We start from the raw sequence: 24,999 nt of genomic DNA on the forward strand, positions 1-24,999 counted from the left end.
TTTGGTGGTGATGAATTCTCTTAGCTTTTGCTTGTCTGTAAAGCTTTTGATTTCTCTATCGAATCTGAATGAGATCCTTGCCGGGTAGAGTAATCTTGGTTGTAGGTTCTTCCCTTTCATCACTTTAAGTATGTCATGCCACTCCCTTCTGGCTTGTAGAGTTTCTGCTGAGAAATCAGCTGTTAACCTTATGGGAGTTCCCTTATATGTTATTTGTTATTTTTCCCTTTTTGCTTTCAATAATTTTTCTTTGTCTCTAATTTTTGTCAATTTGATTACTATGTGTCTTGGCATGTTTCTCCTTGGGTTTATCCTGCCTGGGACTCTCTGCGCTTCCTGGACTTGGGTGGCTATTTCCTTTCCCATGTTAGGGAAGTTTTCGACTTTAATCTCTTCAAATATCTTCTCTGGTCCTTTCTCTCTCTCTTTTCCTTCTGGGACCCGTATAATGCGAATGTTGTTGCGTTTAATGTTGTCCCAGAGGTCTCTTAGGCTGTCTTCATTTCTTTTCATTCTTTTTTCTTCTGTTCCACATCGTAGCTCTTTCTTTCTAACTAGCCCCCTAACCTTCCTTGACATTGGCCTTAAGAAGTGGGAAAGTATAAATGGTAAGGAGAGTGAAGGTCTGATGGTGGCGATGCAGGAAAGAAGGTGTTTTCCGTGGTGTGTCCCAGCTGTTTTGCCTTCTTCCAAGTGCTGTTGCTTTCCAGAAGCTCCTTCCAGGTTTCTTGCTGGTTTGAGTTCAGGGGAGACCATAGAAGAGTTGCTGGCTGGAACGAAGGCAGCGATGGTTCGTGTGTGCTATACTCTATGGTAACAACTCCCAGACACCACTGCCAGTGGGCCTGACTTCATGGAGAGGGAGGAGAAAACATTTTCAGTTATTTTTATTTTTGCGCAGAATGCAAGAAAATATTTTCTCATTTTTCCTTCCTCGACCTAATCTCTTAGCTGCAAATAGTGATGCCTTGTTTCTTAAAGGGTAAATTAGCAAAAAACCATCAGCAAACTTCTTTCTCTTTAGCTGTCGGTTTACAGAAGGCAAGGAATACTGAAGGAGAAAGAAAGTGGGAGTGGGGAGCATGGGAGCAGGGGAGAGGCATTTGGGTCCTGGTGAGTTACTGCCGTGGGTTTGCATGGGCTTTGCGAGCCTGGAGCCTGTTTTACCGCCTCAGGAAGGAACTTCCTGCCCGGGACTGGCAGTCCTAGGCACCCGGGCTGTCCCAGCTGTTTCCTTTGCTTTTGCAAATCTGTGCACAAGGGTGCTTAGGAGAAGGGCGAGGAGGAAAGGAAGCTGTGTTAAGTTGTGTAAGTTGTTGTGTTAAGTTGTATCAAGACTGCTCTTTGAGGGTTCCCTGTTTTGTGCCTGCCTTTCTGCTTTTTGGGTGGGGTGGCTTACCGAGTCTAGCCCTGCTGCTCATGCTTCTTCCTCCTCTTCCTCCTTTTTATCCAGGTGAAATTCACATACATGAAATTAACCTTTTTAAAAAATATTTATTTATTTATTTATTTATTTATTTATGGCTGTGTTGGGTCTTCGTTTCTGTGTGAGGGCTTTCTCTAGTTGTGGCAAGCGGGGGCCACTCTTCATCGTGGTGCGCGGGCCTCTCACTATCGCAGCCTCTCCCGTTGCGGAGCACAGACTCCAGACGCGCAGGCTCAGTAATTGTGGCTCACGGGCCTAGTTGCTCTGCGGCATGTGGGATCTTCCTAGACCAGGGCTCGAACCCGTGTCCCCTGCATTGGCAGGCAGATTCTCAACCACTGCGCCACCAGGGAAGCCCAACCATATTTTTTTTTTTTTTTTAATATTTATTTATTTATTTATTTATTTATTTATTTATTTATTTATTTATGGCTGTGTTGGGTCTTCGTTTCTGTGCGAGGGCTTTCTCTAGTTGTGGCAAGCGGGGGCCACTCTTCATCGCGGTGCGCGGGCCTCTCACTATCGTGGCCTCTCTTGTTGCGGAGCACAGGCTCCAGATGCGCAGGCTCAGTAATTGTGGCTCACGGGCCTAGTTGCTCCGCGGCATGTGGGATCCTCCCAGACCAGGGCTCGAACCCGTGTCCCCTGCATTGGCAGGCGGACTCTCAACCACTGCGCCACCAGGGAAGCCCCCCCAACCATATTTTTTTAATGTGAAAGTTTTTTTTTTTTATAAGTAACATAGGCAAAATGAAAGTCAAAATTTTTTTTAAAGAATTCACATGTTATGATTCCCTCCACTGCCAATCACCTTAGTTCCTCAATGTTTGAGTCATAATCTTCAAGGTAGCCCTTTTAAAGAGAACTTTTGCTCAGACCACAGTTGTCGTATTAGTAAGTCCACAATTCTATTTAGTTGGGATTCTTTGATCTCTACTTGAATATGGAGATGCTTCAAAAATTCCCCACCTGTAATCTTTGGGTTCCAATTTCTTCAAGCAATTTACTTTAGGGCCCTGGAAGTTAAATTGTAGGAAGTACATTGCTATTTTGGCAGATGATCTAAAATATATTGTTCCTTCATCATTTCTAATATTGAAAAGTTTTGTGACATCCAGTTTTCACTCACGAGCCTAGCAAAACATGTTACAGGTCTGCTTGTCACCACTGCAATGAACTTACTGTGATGGAAACAAAACCCGTGTCTCAGTGTGACCACATCAGTAACATCTGGACACCGTGCACAACAGTTCCCCTTTGCATCTAGAATGAGGCCTGAAATGAGCCATTTTACAGTGAACAGTTCCCTGGCATTTAGTGTACTCACAGTGCTGTGCAGCCACAACTGTAAGTCAGGTGCTTCTGGAGGGAAGGAGCCAATGAGGTTGGTGGCTTTCTTCCTGGGGCGAATGTTCTGGAATTCTTTGGCCAGACTCTTTGTGGCAACTTTCCTTCTAAGACATGACTTGAGAAGGGATTTTTAAGCTAGGCCTTGAGATGCCACGTTGATGAACGTCTTTTAGCACAGCTGCCATGAGAATCCTCTAGCTTAGTGTTGATGAGAGGACAGAAAGTAGGACATGGAGACTTCTGGTCTGTGCTGTGCATATGTGACTTAATGGGGGGCTGACACACAAAGGACATGTAGGAGAGAAGCACAAATAAGTACTGTGTAATTACTGTCTTCTGTACAGTGCTTTTTTCCCATATAGATTTTGAGTAGAGTTCTGGAATGATTGGCAAGGCCATAGGCAGGTATGAGGGTTAAGGGGATGGGGTTGCATTGATTCAAAATTAGGTTGTTACCAGATTAGACAGACGAGTGTACCATACGTCTATGAGCTGGATGCTGTCATCAATCACTGCTGAGTACCTTCTGTAAACAGAAGACTGTACCAAACTGGGATTTTTAGGAGAATAAAATAAAATACCTGGCCATGGTCATGAGGAGCTGAGATGGGATTTTGGTTGATGTAATTGTTGACTCTTGTACATATGGAATCTGACTGTATATAGAGAAATTCATTGCATGTTTGAGGAATGACTGGAAAAAACTGGCTTTTGATTTTCTAGAAGAAAATGTGTTCATATGGAAAAAAATCAGGTATAATTTTGAATTTGCTTGACATAGTCATTCTTTTCAGTTATTTACAGTTTAGATCATTTGTTTGCAAGAAATCTGAGGCAGATCTCGAGAGGCTGCTGAAAAAGGAAAAGGCATTGTTTCTGAGGATTTCTCAAAACTTCCAAAACTAATCAGCCTTTTAAGAGGAGGGAAATGCCTCCTCTTCAGGAATCTTTTACATTTTTCAGAGTCATTTTTGGATTTGCTTCTGTTTTGAGAGGGATTGCCATCAGCAGTGATTTCTGAACCCCAAAGACTGCATGACCACTGCCTCCAAAGGCAGTCTAAATTAAATCGGGTACTGCCGTATTAAAAAGATATGGCTGCGGGCTTCCCTGGTGGCGCAGTGGTTGAGAATCCGCCTGCCAGTGCAGGGGACACGGGTTCGAGCCCTGGTCTGGGAAGATCCCACATGCCGCGGAGCAGCTGGGCCCGTGAGCCACAATTACTGAGCCTGCGCGTCTGGAGCCTGTGCTCTGCAACAAGAGAGGCCGCGATAGTGAGAGGCCCGTGCACCGCGATGAAGAGTGGCCCCGCTTGCCGCAACTAGAGAAAGCCCTCGCACAGAAACGAAGACCCAACACAGCCATAAATAAATAAATTAAAAAAAAAAAAAAAGATATGGCTGCTACTTAGAGATGTCTTTGTTGAGGGACACTTTGTTGGGGTGGTTTACTATTCTTAGCATATTAAATGTTGAGAGAATTAAAGAGTTAATTTTCTTGGATCCTCCCCACTCCTAAAATGAAGCGTGTAATCTTAACATTGTATTAGTACTGTGTTACAGTAATAGTGAATTTGGAGGTAGTAGAACACGCCTCCCTTTCTTTCTTTCTTTCTTTTCTTTTTTGAAAAGAGGATGTTTAAAAAGAAAGGTAATGGAGAAGAAAAATATAAAATCAAAAAAATATTTCTCCTAGGTACTGTTGTTTTATCAACTTTATTACTGTTTCCATGAGATTCTTATTTTTCATGCCATAGCGGTTATTATTGTATTAATCATCACATCAGTCATTCTAAGGGCATAGGGTTGGGAGAAAACATGATAATCGGTGACACTGTTGAGTTCCTGTCATGTTCTAGAGACAGTGCTAAGTGCTTCTTATGGGCGATCTCGCTGAATCCCCCCAGCAACCCTAGGGGGTCGATATTGTCATTGTCCTGACTTTCAGGGGGAGAAATTGAGTATCAGAAAGTTAAGTGAGTCCCCCAGAATTCGAACACTCTGGGATTCCAGCCCCGACCCTCCGCTCCTACCCACTGTCCTGCTCTGCCCCTCGGGGTCAGGTTGCCCACTGCCCTCCAGGATACACAAACTCACCTCTGTCCCCCTCTTTCCTAGACGTCCATTCTGTGTCACTGCGTGCTGTTCACTGTCTCAGTGTTGGGCATACAGGCTCTGGTAAGGCACGGGACCTGCCCACACAGAGGTCAGCAGAGGTCATGGTCAGGTGCCAGCGAGAGGTATGGTCTCAGAGAGGGGTTCTTGAAAGGGCTGCATTGCAACTGAGTGTGATTTCCAGTCCCAGCCAATCGCATGGAGAAGTGGGGGTATTTCAAATTAGAATGTCTCTTAAAAAAGGCGGAGGGCGTTCAGATAGATCACCAGGCTATGCCTGGGGATGGGGGTGTGTGCACGAAAGCAGTTAGCAGTTGTCATAAAGAAGAGGCTTCTCGATGGTAAGTATCATTTATGGACTGGTCAGAGTTTGCCACTGGCCACTGCTGGCCCATGAACTAGTTTTGGGAGCACTGTCCTGGCTCATTCCTTGTCCATCAGGCAGGGCTCTGTTGAGACCATGGAGGGGATTTACGGCTCGGAGAGCTGAAGGGTGGTTTCAGATGATTTGCTCAGACTCACGATCAAGTTACTGTTGGGCTGACAGAGCACCTGTCCTGTGTGATCCCCAGCTAAGCGTGCCCCTGGTCCGGTTCTCTGCATCTGAGTCCAGAGAGAACACGCACGTTGGCTGCTCCCCCAGCCAGATGGCTGCATGCCTCTGTGATCGCTAGGAATGTATCCAGAACATCGATTTTCCTGACTTGAAATCTTACCATAACAGATCCTGCAATAAAGGCGAATTTAGCTGTAACACAATTAACATTTTATTGTGGACTAAGTTTCCCTGTCTTTACTTTGGGCTTTCTTGTGACACCACAGACTGACTGCAAATACTGTTTTTTAAATTAATTTTGCACCGATGGAACAGCATATTTTATGCACTTTATTTGTTTGGACTCCACTTACCACGCTGTGATGGTGTTTTCTTGCACCTTTCATCATATCACCATTGGAGTTTGTCTTCCCCTGCCTCTCAATTTATCAAAATATACTTAGTTACATTTTAATTGAAATCCTGGGAGGTGCAAGATATTAAAAAACTTTGTTTTGTTTACATTTGCTTAATATTTTGACTTGAAACACTTGGAATTTTGTGTTGCATTTTAAAATGGAAGCATTATAATATAGTGGTTATTTGCAAGGGCTCTTGAGATTCTGCTGGATTCGAATCCCTGTTCCACTTGTTAGCTGTGTGACTTTGGATGTCATAATAGTTTCTGTCTCATAGGCTGGCCCTGCATGTTGAGCTAATACAAGTGAAATGCTTTGAACAATGCTTGACGCATGGCAGGGGTCCCTTAGGTATTAGCTGCTGCTGCTGCTGTTTCTACCATTATTCCAGAAAGCACAAGTCTAAAGATCTATTTGGAAATCTGATAAGCTTATGGATAAAAGCCTTTTTTCATAGGAGTATAGTACAGTGTGATTCCTATTTGTGAATACCTTATGCTTTTTTCAAAATGCATTTTTCCCATTATTAAAACATTTACAAACTTGGAGTATAAAGGGGAAAAAAGTACTCACAGTTGGTATCTAACATAATTACACATTTTGCTCTATTTCTTTTCAGTTTTTTTTCCCTTTAAGTTTAGGTTTATTAAAATGTGATAATCATATTGTATAAATAATTTAAAAAAATTTTAACCTAAGTTACCATGAGTATGGTTTCATGTTATTAGTAGCTACACAGTAATTTTAAATGCTTGCATAATAGTACATCAAGGAAATTTTTACCTTTGTTTATTTAAACATTAGACACTTGAGTAGTTTCAAGTTTTGTTGTTATGAGTAATTCTGTGATGACTGTACTTCTCTATAAAAGCTCTTATTTGGGCAGTAATCCTAGAAACAGACTCATTGAGTCAAAGGCAAAGAGTGTCTAAGGTTCAGTACATGCTTCTGTTGCTTTTCATTTGAGGAACATTGTGCTACCTGCATAGGATGCTAGAATGATTTCACTGCATTTCCTCAGCATTGGGTATCATCTTAAAAATGCACTAACAATGAATGGAAAACAATATATCACTGATAGATGAAATTTTAATTAGGGAACATGCATGTTTTCCTCTATGAATGTTGCCTAATTGTGTTGCTTCTTTTGTGAATTGTCTGATCATGTCTTTTGGGATCGTCTTATTGGTATTTTTTTTTTAATCACAGTGATTTCTTATAATCATAGATTTCAGTTTACATTAACACTTTATATATGAAAGATGATAACCTTTTGACTATCAAACTGTCAGGGAGGGGAACACTTCCCTCTACCCATTTTGGTTCTTTTGGCTGGTCTAATAATTAAGTTGACACAAGGCAGGTTAAGAGGAGGAAAAAAACAAATTTAATTTCATATGGATGGGGGTGCTAAAGATAGGGGACCTAAGAACTGACCAAAGCAGGCTGTTTATATACCTTTTAGACAAAGAAACAATAAATTTGTGAAGAACTGACAAGATAAACTTAGGCTTGGGTACTAATTAATGAAGAAACTAAGCAGGGTTTGTTTATACAGCCTTCTCTACCTTGAGTTCCCTATCTCTGGCGATAAGAATATCTCTTTACCTACTGGTACAGGAAGGGTACCTTTCACCCGACCCGGGAGATTTATTTCCTACTTTCGGGGTGGGGGGGGACAAAGGAGGGTCAGAGTGTCCTTCTTGTAGTGGCTGTTTAACTTTAATTCAAAATAATATGTCAAAGTGGCATATTTTGGGGTGGCCTGCCCTGAACCCCATCATCCTTAAGGTGTTTTTGCCTTTTCGATGTTTAAAAAACTTATGATGTTCTGAAGTTTTAAATTTCATTTGATACAATGTATTGATAGCTTCCCTTGTGATTGAATGAAATACCATTATTATTTTTCTAAATACAGAGAAGTAACAGAAGGGATCACACAGTGAACCATAATTCTCTACCCATATAACGTCTACTGACCATAAAAAAGTAATACCTGTACGTGGATGGTATATTCAAAAGCAAAAGCCCCTCTCAGCCCCCTCCCCGAGGCCCCTTTCTCCTCAGTAAGCTGTTTCTTGTTATTGCTTTCAAGGAAAATAAAACATGTATTTGCAAATATTTTAAACTGAAAGAGATCATGCTGTAGTCACTGCTCTGCACCTTGCTTTTGATCACGTAAAATATATTTTGGAGATATTTCCATATGAGCAGTTATAAACCTATTGTGTGTGTGTACATACACATATAGCATAATATTCTACCAATGGATGTACTGTTTAGTTAGTCCTATATTGACAGACCTTTGATTCTTTCCAGATTATTTTATAGATTTTAAACTAAATTCTCCACCTTCCAGAATTTTGAGAAATAATCAATTTTATTTCCCTCAGGGTTGGTGACCCCTCTTTGTGCTCAGGACACTGTCGAGATGCAGTTAGAAAAAGACAAATCTCTGAGTCAAATGGTGGGACTTAAAAAGGGGCTTGGGAATGATAAAAGCTTAACTCTGTCATTTAAAATAAGGGTAATCTTTTTAATTGGCTTCTGTGATGCCTAGTGGAATACCATTGTTTGCAGCATAATTATGCATTTCCCAGCTTAATCCATCCATTATAACATGATGTAATGTTTAGACATAGCAATAATTACAAATCTCGCATGTTTGCAGATAAATATACCACTGATCAAAATAAGACAGTGGCAGCATGAATAGTGCTGTGTCCATGGGGGACATTAATGAAAAATAATTGATAATGAACCGTATCTCATTGGCTCAAAACATTGCTTGGTAGAAACATACCTTTCTATCCCAACTGTCATGTAGAGGCCGGTCTACCTGTGCCAGCGGGGCCGTTTTTATTTCTGCCCTGTAACTAGCCCCAGAGTTCCACACCATTGTATTTTCTAGATACAGCTTGGTGTGTTATGCACAGATGTGCCCTGGATATTTTATCCTGGGACCAGTAGGGGTCAAAATTTAAGAGATTATCCGGAACTGTCTGCTTCTCTGGTGTGTGTCATGAATAAAGAATGGGTCTAACCCAGCCCACTAAATGTGTTTGACCTGGAAGAACAGTAAACAATTAAATCCTGGTAGAGTGGCTTGTTTGTTTAAAAGCTACTTAGTTGTGTATTTTGCTTAAAGCAAACAAAATCATCATCAGTCAGGTTCTTGGAGAAAAGAGATTGTTCACAGGGTCCAATGAAGTGTTTGGTCTTTAAAATCCTGCTTCTTATAGTAAATGTCCAAATTGGTTCAGACAGCATGGAGGGAAAGAGGAAGCCACGTTTTCTGAACATGTTATTAAAGCAAATATTGGCGGGGATGATCTTGACTCACCTTAGCTGTACATCGACATGGCATAGCTGAGGTGCCTTTGATTCAGGGGGCTTGTTACAGGTGAATCACATGGGGGAAGAGCTAAAAAGAGAGATGGGAATTTTGTAGAATGCTGTGATGCCCCAAACAGCTCACTGGTCTGCTGAGAGCGGGACCATTTCGTGTCCAGGTTACAGAAACAAAAGATGAGATGCAAAGCCCCTGTAGGAGGATGCATCTGTCCCCTTTGCTGACACTGCTCACCCCCAGATGGCTAGTGAGTGGCACGGCCCTGGTTGTGCCCCCCTCTAGTCTGGGGCAGGTGTTCTTTTGAATTTCTTTCTTTTATTAAGCCTCTGCGACTATGTATGCCTTCTCCCCTCCCCGAGAAAAACACACATGCTCACCCTCTGGTTACTGTATAATGTAACGTGCATTCTCACTGGCTAGTACCTTGTTTCCATCTTTTTATTCTTAGTGTAGGGAGAAGGAAAATTCACTAGTTTTCTGTTTGGTCATTTCAGGAATTTGCCTTTGGGGCTCTTGGACCAGGCTTTCCTGTAGCCACACAGAGCTTATGAGGTCTGTGTTAGCCTCTCAACCACTTCTTGAAAACTGTTGATGCCGCTGAGCCTTGACTGTGTGACAGGGCGCAGCATTAAAATCTCACCCAAATAGCAGGGATGATGGCATCTTGTTGATTACCAGGGCTGTTAAAATTTTTTTGCAGAGCCAAAAAAAACAGGTGACTGTTTCCAGGAATTGAAAAGCTGCTGCACACCCGGCCCCAGGTGTTCCATGAAGGTTGGATCACTCATGTCATCCCTTTTTACAGTCCATAAATCTTCTGATTTATTTTGCCATCTGGGATTCAAGACATGTTTATTTGTGGGGGGATCTCCATTGAAATCAGAGCCCGCTGTCAAGCAGGAGAAAGAATCAGGAATTAGAATGGTGTACATTGTTCTTTGTTAGAAAAGAACCCTCGTTCTTTGCTTGTAGACAAATATTTGCTTTTGCAGAATCTAGTGGTGTGTCGGTGCCTTTGTTCGCATCCACGCAACAAGCACGCTCTCTTGCCTTCTAAGGACTCAGGCGCACACCGGGTGCAATTTGATAATGCTTGGAATCTGGGTGTGTGCTACTTAAAGTACGAATACCTTTCTGCTTCCTACTCCTCTGACTTAGCTAATTTCTGTAATGGGACAGATCTTTATCCCAAGGAGTCTACATAGTTTCCTACGGAGGGTGATATTGGAAAAAATGTCCCTTTAACTATAGCTAGAGATGAATATTGCCATGCGGCTTTCTTGTGTTATGCTAAACCAGCATCAGAGCAAGAGGCCTTACATCTTTTATCTTTCCCAGCCAGTGGATTAGGGAGGAAAGAAGCCTGGATCTCTGGGAAGCCACCCTGAACCTCAGTTTCTTCATCTGTGGATGAGGAGAAGTAATCTAACACTTCCTAAGCATTCGCTCTTGCTGTCACAGCCTCCTCAGATGTTATGAGTATTAAATGAATTCATGCACGCCAAGGGTCCAGAGTAGTTTTTACCACATAGTATTGGGTTGGCCAAAAAGTTCGTTCAGGGTTTTTGTTAAGATGTTATGAAAAACCCGAATGAACTTTTTGGCCAGCCCACTAAATGTTAGCTCAGGATCCCTGTTTCCAGGGGCGGAACGCTGAGGAACGGGAAGGCTGAGGAACTTGGTTGGGTACATGCAGTACGTGGCAGGGCCCAGGCTGTCCTCCAGAACCTACGTTCTCTGCCACCACCCTATACTGTCTCTCAGGAGGATGATAGCTTTCCACCTGCCATAAACGGGTGGTTGGTTGAGTGCAAAATGGAATAACATGTGTGAAAGACGTGTGTTTAACTCTGCAGTGACGGACTATAAGCGTTAACTGGGAATCTACAATGACGACAGGGCAGGTGATGGGGAGTCCGGGGTGAACAGGCCTTGATCCCAGGAAGCTGCAGTTTAGGGAAGTGGTGCACACAGTCAATGTACAGTTGCAGTGCTGTGTAATAAATGCCAAGTTAAAAGATCTCCAGGGGCCAGGAGAGGCCTGAGGAGGGGAGCTCTCTGGAGCCCCATGGGTGGGGTTGGATGGATGGGAGCAGATCTCTAGCTGAGTGGAGGTGATGCTAGAGGACTTTCTGCAAAGCATCAGGTCCACTGAAGTGCGATGGAGTTGGGATGGGGAAGGGGGTCGTACAGATTATTAGGAGCCAGTTCTTTTACTTATCAGTGCACATGCCATGTCAATATTTTTTAGCCTATCTACTTGATTAGCTAAAATTCTTGGCAGAATTCTTGGCAGCATGATATAAAGCTAAAATATTTTTATTTGATTTGATGATTTTTTTTCCCCTAGGGTGAGAAGGACATATTGAAGGGTCAAATGGGGGAAGTGTCAAGTGTACCTTTTGTAAGACCACTCAGGGCAGCGGCATGGAAGATGGACGTGAATGGAGTGGGAATAGAGTCAGGGGATCACTCTGAGGTCATTCAGATGTTATATGATACGGGACCCCAGGCAAGTCCCTAGGAATGAAGGAGACAGTCCAGGATGTTAATGAGGGCCTCTCCGCCTGGCTGGGAGATCTTGGGCAAGCTAAGTACGTCTCTGGGCCTCACTTTCCCATCAAGCTAAGTACCTCTCGGGGCCTCACTTTCCTGGCATGTCTCTTTGATTTGGGTGTATGGGATGGGATGGATTTTAACCACAGTGAGAAGAAAACTGGGGCGTTTATTTTTAAAACAGAAAGCAGAAGTGATTTGATAAGATTAATTTCAGCAGAACTGATATATGTTGCCTGCTGGCTTAATAGTTTTATTAGGGCTGTTTAGTCACCCTCCCTATGATGGAAACCAAGTGAATTCTAGTAGATTTGTAGTCTTAGGTTTGTAAGTAATGTCATTTGCAGAGGAGTAAAGTTCCCCATTTGTTCCTCAATTTGGAAGGATCGTGTAGAAATCAGCTACTTTAAAAGTATCCAGCAACCTTTCACCACTTTAAAATATTGAAAGGATAAGTGATGCTGATGGTGGCTGGCTGTGCATCATGAATTATGGATGCGGCGTGCCCTGGAGCTCTTTATGGCTGTGCATAACGAATCATCTTTTGTTCTAGCTTATTTTCATTGGGGTGCTTGTAAAAGAAGAGGTCAAAGCAAATCCATTAAAGAGATCTGTTTGGTGCAGGATGATCGTTTTTTGCCATCCTGTTCTGTTAGTTGCTTTTGTTGGTGCTTTGTTTATTCATTATCAAATTGGTCCGCAGTAGGGTGGGATCTGGGGACAGTGGCGGAGGACCCCCTGTGGAGTTAACAGCTGTGGGTCAGGCTAATGATAGAGCAGGGGGCTCACACACCCCTTGTTGGTTCCCTGCATCTCTAAAGCAATTCTCTTCCTGCCCCCTTCTTTCTCTGAGCTGCACCCTCTTTAAATTCTTCAAGGCAGTGGGCCGCCATGAAGTAAAAATGGGTTTATGCTCCGTATAAAAGCAGGTGAGGCCTTAAGTACTTTATAACCTGATAATAGTAAAATAAAATAAATTGGAATAAATTATTCACATGCCCATGATCTTTTCTCCCACTAATTTTCTCTACACTCTCAATGCAATTAGAGAGGATTAAAAAAACATGAAACACAGCAGAAAATTAGTTTGTGCTCTTTTTTCCCCTCCCCTCCCCTCCCCTGGCCAAGATTCCTTTAGAATCTGAGTATGCTATCAAAGGTACCATTTAAATTTCATACATGAAGTCATAATGACTGTAAGTGGAAGCTGGTGGTCACATTGCTTATTTTGGTCATTCATATCTCCTTTCTATAGTGAAAGCGCTACCTACTTTGTGAGGGCGGAGCCTCCCAGACACAGATATCAGGCCTGGCTCATCTAGAATCAATTAGAAAAGGCCTACCCACCGCATTTCATTTGTGGTTAGGTGAGCTGTCTCATCCGCCCTAAGATGATCGTTTGTGGGGTGCTCAGAGGCAAACATCGAAATAGTTGGGAGTGGCTCCAGATTGAGGCTCCAAGGCCCATGGCCGCCTCTGGATGTGCGCATCTACCGAGGGCTGGTCCGTGTATTCATCAGAGTTCCAGTGTAGTCATAGTTGCAAAATGTTGGGGCTATTCTGATTTCAGTGGTTAATTACGGTTTTAGCTCATACTAAAATTTAAAAAAAAAATCTTTGCAGGAAAAAGTATTTAACTCAGTTTGTCTATAGTATTAACTAAAAGACACAACACAGTGCTCATGCAATGTAGAGAAATGGGATAACGCCTGGAGGTTACACATAGGCAGAAATTTGTCTGGATACGCATCCACTTAATCCTGTATTCATTCAGCAGAAATTCACGGAGGCCTCCCAGCAAGGGCCGGACACCAGGGGACTTCCAGCAGGAATCAAGCTCGGAGCCTGTCCTCAAGGACCTTGGTCCAGAAAGGGAGATGAGGCTTGGGCACCACTATGAGACATTGTAAAATGGGTCTAGACCCTGTGCCGTGAGAATTCAGTAGAGAAAGAGACTCCTTCCAACTGAGTGGGTCATGGAGAAACTAGAATTCCACTTACAGGTGGTGGGAAAGGCATTTGTGAACAAAGAATTTACAAATGGTCTTTTTTTCTTCTAGAGAGATCATCAGTCAAATCCCTGGGCTTTTAACCTGTTAGCTAAAAAAGTGCAGTAATTCATAATTTTTGAATTACTATTTTCCCGTTCTCATGTAATGATACTTTACATTGCTTTTCAAATCCTGGGATTGAAATAATAATAAAAGAGTAGGAACATTGATTATTTAAATTTTTTTTCTATGCAATACATACAGGGGACATGATGTACCTCCTTTTGTTTTTACGCTAGTTTTGGAACATTTATTTTCTTTGCTATCCTAGGAACAGTTAAAGGCATACTTCCAGTAGTGTGAGATTACATTTTTAACTTGTGCTATAAACATGGAACGATTTATATGGTGAAGAATTTAATGGGTCTACCTACACTATTAACCATTGTGATTTTAATAAACCATAGCCTTTGTTTAATTGTGATTTTAATAAACCGTAGCCTTTGTTTAATTGCATTCTCTGCTAGCACAGATTTGAAGAGCTCAATCCATCTGCTTTATTGTCGTTTCCTTCTATCTGAGTCCCGTTTTGTTTCCCCTTCTCTACTATACAAATGCGTCTTAGTAATACAGGAAATATTGTGACTGTATTATGTGAAGCTGAACCGTATGCTGAAAGTAGATCATACCAAGCCATTTCTCTCTCTCTCCCTCTTTTTCTTTTTGCTCAGTATCATCTTCTAAATTTATAGTTAGTTATTTGCAAATGATGGGATTATACTTTCAGAATTGTCTTGTATCAGATATATAGCTCCCTATTCTCTAAAGAAGCCTTATTATGCAAATTAGCTGCACTTTCTTGATCCATGAATTCATATCGTGATTTTATTTTGGGATTCGTCGAGGTAATCGCTTATTCGGGTGGTTCAGAAGACCGGAGAGATCCAAGTTATACAGTGAACATTTTCCATCACATAAAGGCAGTTCTATCTTCCGCAGAAAATCAATGAAGCAATCACTGTGACAGTATGTTGGAGACTGGAGAAAGAAGATCAATCAATGGTCATTTAGGATCACTGTTCCTTTTTCCCAACTCTAAGAGTGATCTTTACTGGGTAATCGCAGAGCCCTCTTCTAAGTCCCCATTTAAATGCCTCAGTTTTATCTTCTGAAAAAACAATGATCAGGTAGGAGAGCTCTTGGGGCAGGCAAAGGCACTTTACCTGTAAGTGGGTAAACAGCTTCCCCAGGTTCCTTGGGAATATTTTTCTGTTTTCCTGCTTCAAGAAAGAGCATAATAAAAATACTTCAGCAGGGAGTAAAGCTCTCCCAAAATTGCTAAGTCCCGGGAGACCCAGGATTGGAGCATCTTCGCTATCAGCTCCTTTTGAGGCCGGCACGTCGGTGCTTCCTTGCAAAGTGAGCTCAGTGGGGCGTGGAGGACGCCAGCTCTGCAGTGGAAGTGGTCCCTGTCCTCGTTGTCCTGTCTTCCCCAGTAAACTAAGAGGACACCAGCTCTCTATAATAACCAGGCTTCTGACCTTTTTTGGCCTTTTTGGACTATGAAAATTTAGTTTTTCTAAGATACTGAATGTCAATTTGGGGAACAAAAAGTAGTTGGATTAAGGGGCTATATGGTTTAATAGCAGTAACTGGATTTTTTTTTTATTGATGTATAGTTGATTTACAACGTTGTGTTAATTTCTGCTGTACAGCCAAGTGACTCAGTTATACATATACATATACATTCTTTTTTTCTAGTCTTTTCCATTATGGTTTATCCCAGACTCGATTTTTATATGTAATTACTAGGAATATCAGAGAAGTCACAGGCAGCTCACCTGGAGCAGCCTAAGATTTGACACCTGAGTGACTTAAATTGCACTAAGCAGCCACTTTCTAAAATGAAGAGAAGGTGTCCAGAGAGTAATTGATATCATGTGTCATTTGCTGCTTTTTGGCGTGACTCCCCCCTTGCAGGGCTTTCCTGGACCGTGGCCTTTGTTGAGTTAGCAGTCCTTCTGAGTTAAGGTAACTCGTAATCCCCGCCCTTACCAGTTTATACCCTGTTTGTCTGCCTTCCCATTTTTTTTAAAACATCTTTATTTGAGTATAATTGCGTTACAATGTTGTGTTAGTTTCTGCTGTATAACAAAGTGAATCAGCTATATGCATATGTATATCCCCATATCCCCTCCCTCTTGTGTCTCCCTCCCACCCTCCCTATCCCACCCCTCTAGGTTGTCACAAAGCACCGAGCTGATCGCCCTGTGCTATGCAGCTGCTTCCCACTAGCTATCTATTTTACGTTTGGTATTGTATATATGTCAATGTTATTCTCTCACTTCGTCCCAGCTTACCCTTCCCCCTCCCCGTGTCCTCAAGTCCATTCTCTACGTCTTTGTCTTTATTCTGTCCTGCCCCTAGGTTCATCAGAACCATTTTTTTTTTTAGATTCCATATATATGTGTTAGCATACGGTATTTGATTTTCTCTTTCTGACTTACTTCACTCTGTATGACAGATTCTAGGTCCATCCACCTCACTACAAATAACTCAATTTCATTTCTCTTTATGGCTGAGTAATATTCCATTGTATGTATGTGCCACATCTTCTTTATCCATTCATCTGTCGATGGACACTTAGGTTGCTTCCATGTCCTGGCTATTGTAAATAGAGCTGCAATGAACATTGTGGTACATGACTCTTTTCCAATTATGGTTTTCTCAGGGTATATGCCCAGTAGTGGGATTGCTGGGTCATATGGTAGTTCTACTTTTAGTTTTTTAAGGAACCTCCATACTGTTCTCCATAGTGGCTGTATCAATTTATATTCCTACCAACAGTGCAAGAGGGTTCCCTTTTCTCCACACCCTCTCCAGCATTTACTGTTTGTAGATTTTTTGATGATGGCCATTCTGACTGGTGTGAGGTGATACCTCATTGTAGTTTTGATTTGCACTTCTCTAATGATTAGTGATGTTGAGCATCTTTTCATGTGTTTGTTGGCCATCTGTATATCTTCTTTGGAGAAATGTCTGTTTAGGTCTTCTGCCCTTTTTTGGATTGGGTTGTATGTTTTTTTGATATTGAGCTGCATGAGCTGCTTGTAATTAATCCTTTGTCCATTACTTCGTTTGCAAATATTTTCTTCCATTCTGAGGGTTGTCTTCTCATCTTTTTTATGCTTTCCTTTGCTGTGCAAAAGCTTTTAAGTTTCATTAAGTCCCATTTGTTTATTTTTGTGTTTATTTCCATTTCTCCAGCAGGTGTGTCAGAAAGGATCTTGCTGTGATTTACGTCATAGAGTGTTCTGCCTATGTTTTCCTCTAAGAGTTTTATAGTGTCTGGCCTTACATTTTGGTCTTTAATCCATTTTGAGTTTATTTTTGTGTATGGTGTTAGGGAGTGTTCTAATTTCATTCTTTCCCATGTAGCTGTCCAGTTTTCCCAGCACCACTTACTAAGAGGCTGTCTTTTCTCCATTATATACTCTTGCCTCCCTTATCAAAGATAAGGTGACCATATGTGTGTAGGTTTATCTCTGGACTTTCTATGCTGTTCCATTGATCTATATTTCTGTTTTTGTGCCAGTACCATACTGTCTTTGTTACTGTAGCTTTGTAGTATAGTCTGAAGTTCCCTGCCCATTTTTAATCATTGTATCCAGGAGTTTCCAATTCTGCCTTTTGAGTTTAGTTTCTTCAAGGAGAGCTAGGTTTTTATGAGGAAAGAATTTCTAAGCTTCTCATTTTTTGAAACTTTTTTTTTTTTTTAACTTAGGTGGACTCTTAATTGACTTATTTGGGACCTAGATATCCTTTTTAGTAGCTAATTCACACATAAAGGCAAAAGAAATCTCAAGTAATCTTTCGGATGAGAAAATTTCAGTGCTGTGTTATATAACTTTATGATATCTCATCTTAGTTCCTGTTTTTCTTCCCTCCCTCCCTCCTTTCTTTCTTCCTTTATTCCTGTTTTCTTTTCTTTCTTTCATTCTTTTTTTTTTTTTAAACAGAGCCTAGAGCCTGTAGGTGAATTTATCTTGGGATGCAACTGGGAAAATTCACTTTACCTGATAAAGAAAATAAACTTCAAAAGCATCTGGTAGATAGCTGGTACACATTACAGGAAGGGAATAGCTAATTTTATGCTGACTGTAGTTCTATAAGACAATGTAAATATGTTTGAATATTTTAGGGGAAAGAAATGTAAAAAGTGATTTCACCCGAACAGTTATTTGTGGTCTTCTGCATTTGGACCTGTCTGAAACACATCCAGGTCAACAGAAGAATATTTGGAATGTGAATTTGGTCCAAGGAATGTTGAACATATTTTTACTATGTAATTTTCAGTATGAAGGCACTGTGTCACTAATGTGTGAGCTGGAGGGAAGAAGGGGCGGAGGAGTGGGGGCAGGGCCATCTTGTTGCACAGTTCCACTGCAGGGAGCATGAGCAGTGCCCCTGGCATCATGCCCTGAACAGCCCTCTTGGCCATTGGCAACAGGCCTCGTTGGCTTGTGGGTAGAAATATCTTTGTTCATTCATTTATTCATTTATGGTTATAGCTGGTTAGGGCTGAAGTCCAAACTCAGAATGAACCAGGTCACAGCACCCTAGGGAAATTGGTCTCTAAGGCTGGCCATAGGAGTAGGAATCAGATGGTCAACACAGAGGTTAGCAACGTTTTGGTGATGTGGTCTGGAGAAATCTAAGGAGTAGAGACCAAGAGTCCAGGGGGTCATGGCTGGTAGAACAAGAGCATAAGTGAGAGCCCGTTGTTGGTGAGGTCAACTGGGTAGGAATTCTTTATGCCCCCGCCTAAGCAGGAAGTAGATGTAGGGCTTTGAAGCTCCCTGGAATGTGTAGAAGGAGCCACTGTTAATTTCAGAAAGGGCTGGGGGGGATGGAGTGAGCAACAGTGTCAATTGGAGATCTCATGCTGTATCCACTGGGAGTGAATTGTCCCATAGGGAATCAATCACCAGTTATTAAATTATTTAAAAATAGGTATTCTAAGTTGAATATACTTAGGTATATTACCTGATTTCAAGACTTCCTTTGAAGCTACAGTAATCAAGACAGTGTTGTATTGGTGTAAGGACAGATAAATCAATCAGTAGGACAGAATAGACCCATATATATGGTTAATTCATTTTTGACAAAGGTACAAAATAATTCAGTGAGGGAGAGATAATATTTTCAAAAATAGCGCTGAAACAATTAGATATCTGTATTTATAAAAATGAACCTTGACCTCTACCTTGTACCGTACACACAAATTCACTTGAATGAATCATAGATCTAAATGTAAGAGCTAAGACTGTAAAATCTTATGAAGAAAGCACAGGAGAAACTCCTGTGCTTACGAAAATTTTGCTATATAGGACTTAATCAAAATGAAAAACTTTTGGTCTTCAAAAGACCTGTTAAGAAAATGAAGAGGCAATCCATAGTTCAGGAGAAAATATTTGCAAAACATATACCTGATAAAAACCAAAACAGAACTCTTACAAGTCAATAATTATAAAACCAAATTAAAAACTGGGCAAAGGATTTGAATAAACACTTCCCCAAACAGGGTATATGAATGGCAAATAAACATATTAAAAGATAGTAACATCACTAGTCATTAGAGAAACACAAAACCAGTAGGAGATATAGCTACCCACCCGCTAGAATGGCAAAGATTAAAAAGACTGACCATACCAAGTGCTGGTGAGGATTTGTAACAGTTGGGGCTCTCCTGCATTGCTGCTGGGAATGTAAAGTGGTGTAACCATTGGAAAACAGTTTGGTTGTTTCTAATAAATTTAAACATGCATTTACCATACAATTTAGCAATTTCATTCCTTGGTATTCACCCAAGAGAAATGAAAATCTGTGTTTATAAAAAGATTTATACACAAATGTTTATAATAGCTTTTTTCATAATGGCCAAATACTGGAAACAACTTGTCTGCGAAATAAATAAATTGTGGTATATTACTTAGCAATAAAAAGAAGTGAACTACTGTTGAAACAATGTAGATGAACATCAAGAGCATTGTGCTAAGTGAAAGAAGCCAAACACAAAAATGTATGGACTTTTGGGCTTGAATCCAATTGTAGGAAATTCTAGAAAGGCAAAACTGCTATGGTGACAGAAAGCAAATCAGGGGCTGATGGTGTGGGCAGGGGATGGACTACAAGGGAACTTTTGTGGGTGATGGAAATATTCCACATCATGATTGTGGTGGGGATGACAAGACTGGATACGTTCGTCAAACTGCATCAAATATTACACTTAAAATTAGGGAATTTTATTATATGTAAATTATACCTCATTAAAACTAATTTTAAAATAAGTTCTGGTTAAAATAATTCCTTCGATATCCTGAAACAAATTTTTTCACATTAACGTGGTATGTGCCTTGTGATCCTATCCTTTGTATATGAATTTTTTTTAATTAATTAATTTTTAAAAATTATTTTTATTTATTTTTGTCTGTGTTGGGTCTTCGTCGCTGCGCGCGGGCTTTCTCTAGTTGCGGTGAGCGGGGGCTACTCTTCGTTGCAGTGCAAGGGCTTCTCATTGCGGTGGCTTCTGGTTGTGGAGCACAGGCTCTAGGCACACGGGCTTCAGTAGTTGCAGCACCTGGGCTCAGTAGTTACAGCACGCGGGCTCTAGGGTGCACAGGCTTCAGTAGTTGTGGCATGCAGGCTCAGTAGTTGTGGCTCACAGGCTGTAGAACGCAGGCTTAGTAGCTGTGGTGCACGGGCTTAGTTGCTCTGCGGCATGTGGAATCCTGGACCAGGGATTGAACCCGTGTCCCCTGCATTGGCAGGCGGATTCTTAACCACTGTGCCACCAGGGAAGTCCTGTATATGAATATTTTGATAAGTGGAACATGTTATGAAGATACATCCAGATTTCCCACCTATGTTTGTGTGATTGGTTATATTCTATTATGTTGAACCATATGAAATTGTTGATATCCAGTATTTTTGAACTGTAAAAGTGGCAATTTCCTGTTGTTCAACTAAGAGAAGAAATTTTGTTTGCTTTCTAATTCATTGGAAAGACTTTTGGCAGTGGTTACAGCTCAAGATTATGTGGCAGTGGTCAAATTTCAAGAGTTTTGTAAGCCAAAAAGCCTAAATTTTTGTTCTAAGTTATGCATTTTCTTTTCCCTCATTTTGCTTTTTCAGTTCAGTAGATGTTTCATGTATCTGTCGCTTTCAGGGCATTATACTTGGAATTACAGTGGATGGATATAAAGATGAGTTTGTTGCCCTTGCCTGGAAGAATTTAGGTGATGAAATTAAAAGACATGTATAGACTTTGCCATAATCACGACTGTGAAATACAGCTCTTAGTCACTGTTGTCTCCATTGTAGTAATTATAGAAAGGTATTTGGATTTTCTTACTGAAGAAATAAGTGCTGTGGATGTGTATATATAAATCTATGTGCATATGAGCCTAAAGAAAAACTAGAAACAAGGTCAGCAATTTGCATAATATTCGAGTCTGCCAAGAGCAAGCATCTCTTAACGTTTTTCAAGAAAAGTCTGTATTGTTTGCCGTTACTTAGTGGATGACCTCACACTGACTCTTTCTTTAGTTATCCATTGACTGTATTGAGCTGTTGGTCATAAGTGAGGTGAGCACTGCTTAAGGAGGTTTGCTTCTGGGTGTCTTTGTGGCCTTTTGTTTGGTGTGCAGGTGTGGGGAAAGTGGCTGTCACTTCATCCTAAGACTAAATTTCATTGTTTGTTGAGTTGGTGACAGGGGCCACACTAAGCATCAAATGAAGAACCCTGGGAAACTTCTAAAGACATATTCTAGAGCATTCAATACAACACTGTGTCCAGGCTGGTCAACTCGATGCCCTGTTTTCTTAGGTTTCTGAGTGGAGACCCATCTGAGCAAAATGGAAAACAGCAGAATGCATGCTTTATGTCTCCTAACTCTGGTGTATTTCCTCCTTCTCTTTTCCTAAATAAGTGCAGGGGACTGAGAGGGCTATTCTTTTTATGTGGAGTGAAGCTATTCTAGCAGTCAGAGATGAGATTGTTGATAGTTGATACATAGCACATAGGCTGTTGTTTTTGGACCTCTGCCCCAGAAGAGCATGTACCCAAGAAATGATGTTATATAAGTGGGATGGGTTTCCATGTTTTGTTCTGTGCACTCTTTATGGAGTCTCACAGCTGTTTGTGTGTGTTACCTCTGACAATAGCCTTTACTTTTGATCAAGGATTTGCAGTTCTGAGAGGGAGCAGGCATACTCAAATTAAGTAGTGCAGTAGTTTTTTTGGTGCCCTCGTGGGGCAGTGGAAAAGAGTACATGTTTTAGAGCAGCCAGATGTGGATCAATCCTAGATCCTCCACCCTAAGGTGTATAATCCTGGGCAAGTTGCTTAACTTTGAGCTGCGACTTTCCTTATCTGAAAAGTGGGATTAATACTGATGTCACTTAAAACTGTTGAAAAATAGACACTAACTGCCAATATTCTTTTTAAAATAGTCTTTTAAAAATTATCACATAGCAAAAAAAAAAAATTACCATACAGTAAAATTGACTTTTTTCGACATATAATCCTATGCCTTTTAACTCATGTATAGATTCATGTAATCACCACCACAATCAAGGTACAGGAAAATCCTATTACCCCCCAAAAACTCCCTCCTGCTGACCCTTTATAATCACATCCTTCCTCCTTCACAAAGACTTGTTCTTGAAAAGGGTCATGGGGTACAAATCATGCTTAATTTATATTTCATATCACTCTAAACTTAGGGAACTCTTTAGCTTATGATGAAAAAATGCATATGTCAGGAATCACTTTTCTATCTGTGACAGGAGAATGTGTGTGTGTGTGCACACGCGTGTGCACGCACAAAAACAGCAACATGGAATTTTTTTCTTCTCCCTTCACCCCTTTCTTAGGAAATACTTACATAATCCTGCACATTGGAGAAGCTAAACTCCAGAAAAGTCTAATTCCCAAACCATGTCCTCTGCTTTGAGATTCTTTCTAATGAAATCAAACATTAACATGAAATTTAGCAAAATTGTGTTTTGTACCACATTTAACATCAGCTCCAACAAGGTTGTAAAATATGCGCTTTGTCTATAAAATCCTTCCATCTTTTGAGGCAATCAGAGTTCTTTGAAAAATGGTATCTGCCCTTAAGTTACTTGCAGTCTAATTTAAGAGACAAAACTAAGACAAGGCTTCCTGTCCCTTAGGAGTTGAATTGTACCCCGCCTCCCAAAAAAAAGGTATAGTGGAGTCTTAACCCCCAGTACCTCAGAATGTGATCTTACTTGGAGATAGAGCCATTGTAGAAGTAAAAATGAAATCATTAGGGGCCATTAGGGTGGGCCCTAATCCAATATGACTCCATGTCTTTATAAAAAGGGGAAATCTGGACTCAGGGACATGCACACAGGGGAAGGTACCATGTGAAGAGAAAGGCAGAGATTGGGGTGCTGCATCTATAAGCCAAGAAATGCCAAAGAGCCAAAGATAGCCAGCACAGCGCAGAAGCTAGGGGAGAGGCATGGACCAGATTCTCCTTCACGACTATCAGAAGAAACCACCCTGCCAAACGCCTTGATCTTGAACTTCTAGCCTCCGGAACTGTGAGAAAGTACATTTCTGTTGTTTAAGAGTCCAGTTTGTGGTATTTTGTATGGCAGCCCTAGGACATTAATACACTGTCCTTAATAAAAACTGCCATTTTTAAATGGCAGTTTCTTTGTGTATAGGAAGAAAGGACACTGGTATTTGGTAAATTTGGAGTCTTAGTGCTGATGACCACTGAGTGTATGATGTGGACGTTTCCTGGTGCTGACACCTCCATGTGTAGAACTCAGTACTTTCTTGACTCTTTTTAAAAAGTGGTTTTTACAATTATTGTCGCCTTCACCTCTCTTCCTTCTTTCTCTCAACCTCATCTCACTCCCTTTCTCCCTCTCTCATGAGTGCCTTTTCTTCTTCCCCCCACAAGCCTGCTTCCTCCTCCTCCTCCTCCTCCTCCTCCTCCTCCTCCTCCTCCTCCTCCTCCTCTTGCTCTCCTCAGATGCCTTTTCACTCATGGCTGCACAGAGAAGATATGAATCGAATGACATTGTACCTTCATTGAGTCCTCTCCCTTGACAGGAGGAAATTAATGATTGATAGGTGGTTAGGGGTGACTGCTTCTTAACCGATTATGTTTTTGTCCAAGAAAACTCCCATCAAATACCAGCTTGAACTCTAGATAAGACTCTGCTTTACATTTTTTAAAAATGTGATATTTGAAGGTCCAAATTCAAGGCATATTTAAGGCATATTTACATAATCTACTTAAAAATTCTCTGATCCCACTGAGACCTCCTGACCTTTCCACTTTTATATTGTCTCCCAGCCCCACTCATGTCCTCACTTCCTCACCCAGTTTAAACCGCATGGTCCATTACTGACCATTCACCTCAGTTCCCTTAGCCCAGGTTCCATTCTGCACAGTCATTCTGGTGTTCATGTATTTGAACGCAGCTGCAGAAAAACAACCAAGGAAAAAGCAGGCATAGGAAGAAACTTTGTCACCTTCCCACCACTACATTTACCAGCTGACTTGTATGAACACCCATATGCCTACTCCACCTTGCCTGTTGTGATACATGAACCATCCCTGCCCTGGCCAGTCATTCGCAGGACACCTTCTACTCTCGTCTACTCAGAAGCCCTTCATCCTACAGTGAGTGCTCCCCCCTCTCTCCTGCTTCACCAGTTTCCCCTCTACTTGATCAATCCTGTCAGCAGATCATCAGACTGTAGCATGTTCTTTCTTAAAACAAACAACCAATGCATGTTTTCACTTTATGGTCCATGCGAGCTGTTGTCTCTACCCTGTTTATAGTAAAGTTCCTTGAAAATGTTGTTCATCCTCTGCATTTACGTCCTTGCTTCCCATTCCTTCTCTGAATCTCTTTCAGTCCAACTTTGTCCCCACCGTTGATCCAGAGCCGCTCTTGCCTTGGTCTCCAGTGATGTGCGTGTGGTCAGCGGTCAGTTCTCAGCGTGCCCTGCACTTGACCCCGCTATTGTTCCCTCCGTCCTTCTGGAGACACTGCCTTCCCCAGGCATCCTGTTTCTTCACTGCTTTTGGGACATCATTTGCCCAGCTGTCTTCTTATCTCACTGGGTGCTCAGTCCCCTTGGCTGGATGTGCTTCCTCATCCCAGCATGAAGTGTCACAGGCCACCAGGGATGGCTCTGTC

General features: G+C 41.4%; 1 protein-coding gene and 1 non-coding gene across 8 annotated transcripts in view; one reads left to right on the forward strand and one right to left on the reverse strand.

Moving 5' to 3' along the window:
- MFHAS1 (multifunctional ROCO family signaling regulator 1) overlaps positions 1-24,999 on the forward strand; it is a 127,209-nt gene that overhangs the window by 13,474 nt on the left and 88,736 nt on the right. The gene's annotated exons all lie outside the window — the stretch shown is intronic.
- LOC114236722 (small nucleolar RNA SNORA1) lies at positions 2,568-2,702 on the reverse strand. Its single transcript, XR_003622593.1, has one exon. It is a non-coding gene; the product is annotated as a small nucleolar RNA SNORA1 (small nucleolar RNA).

This window comes from Balaenoptera acutorostrata, chromosome 21, assembly GCF_949987535.1.
Source record: "Balaenoptera acutorostrata chromosome 21, mBalAcu1.1, whole genome shotgun sequence".
Classification (NCBI taxonomy): domain Eukaryota; kingdom Metazoa; phylum Chordata; class Mammalia; order Artiodactyla; family Balaenopteridae; genus Balaenoptera; species Balaenoptera acutorostrata.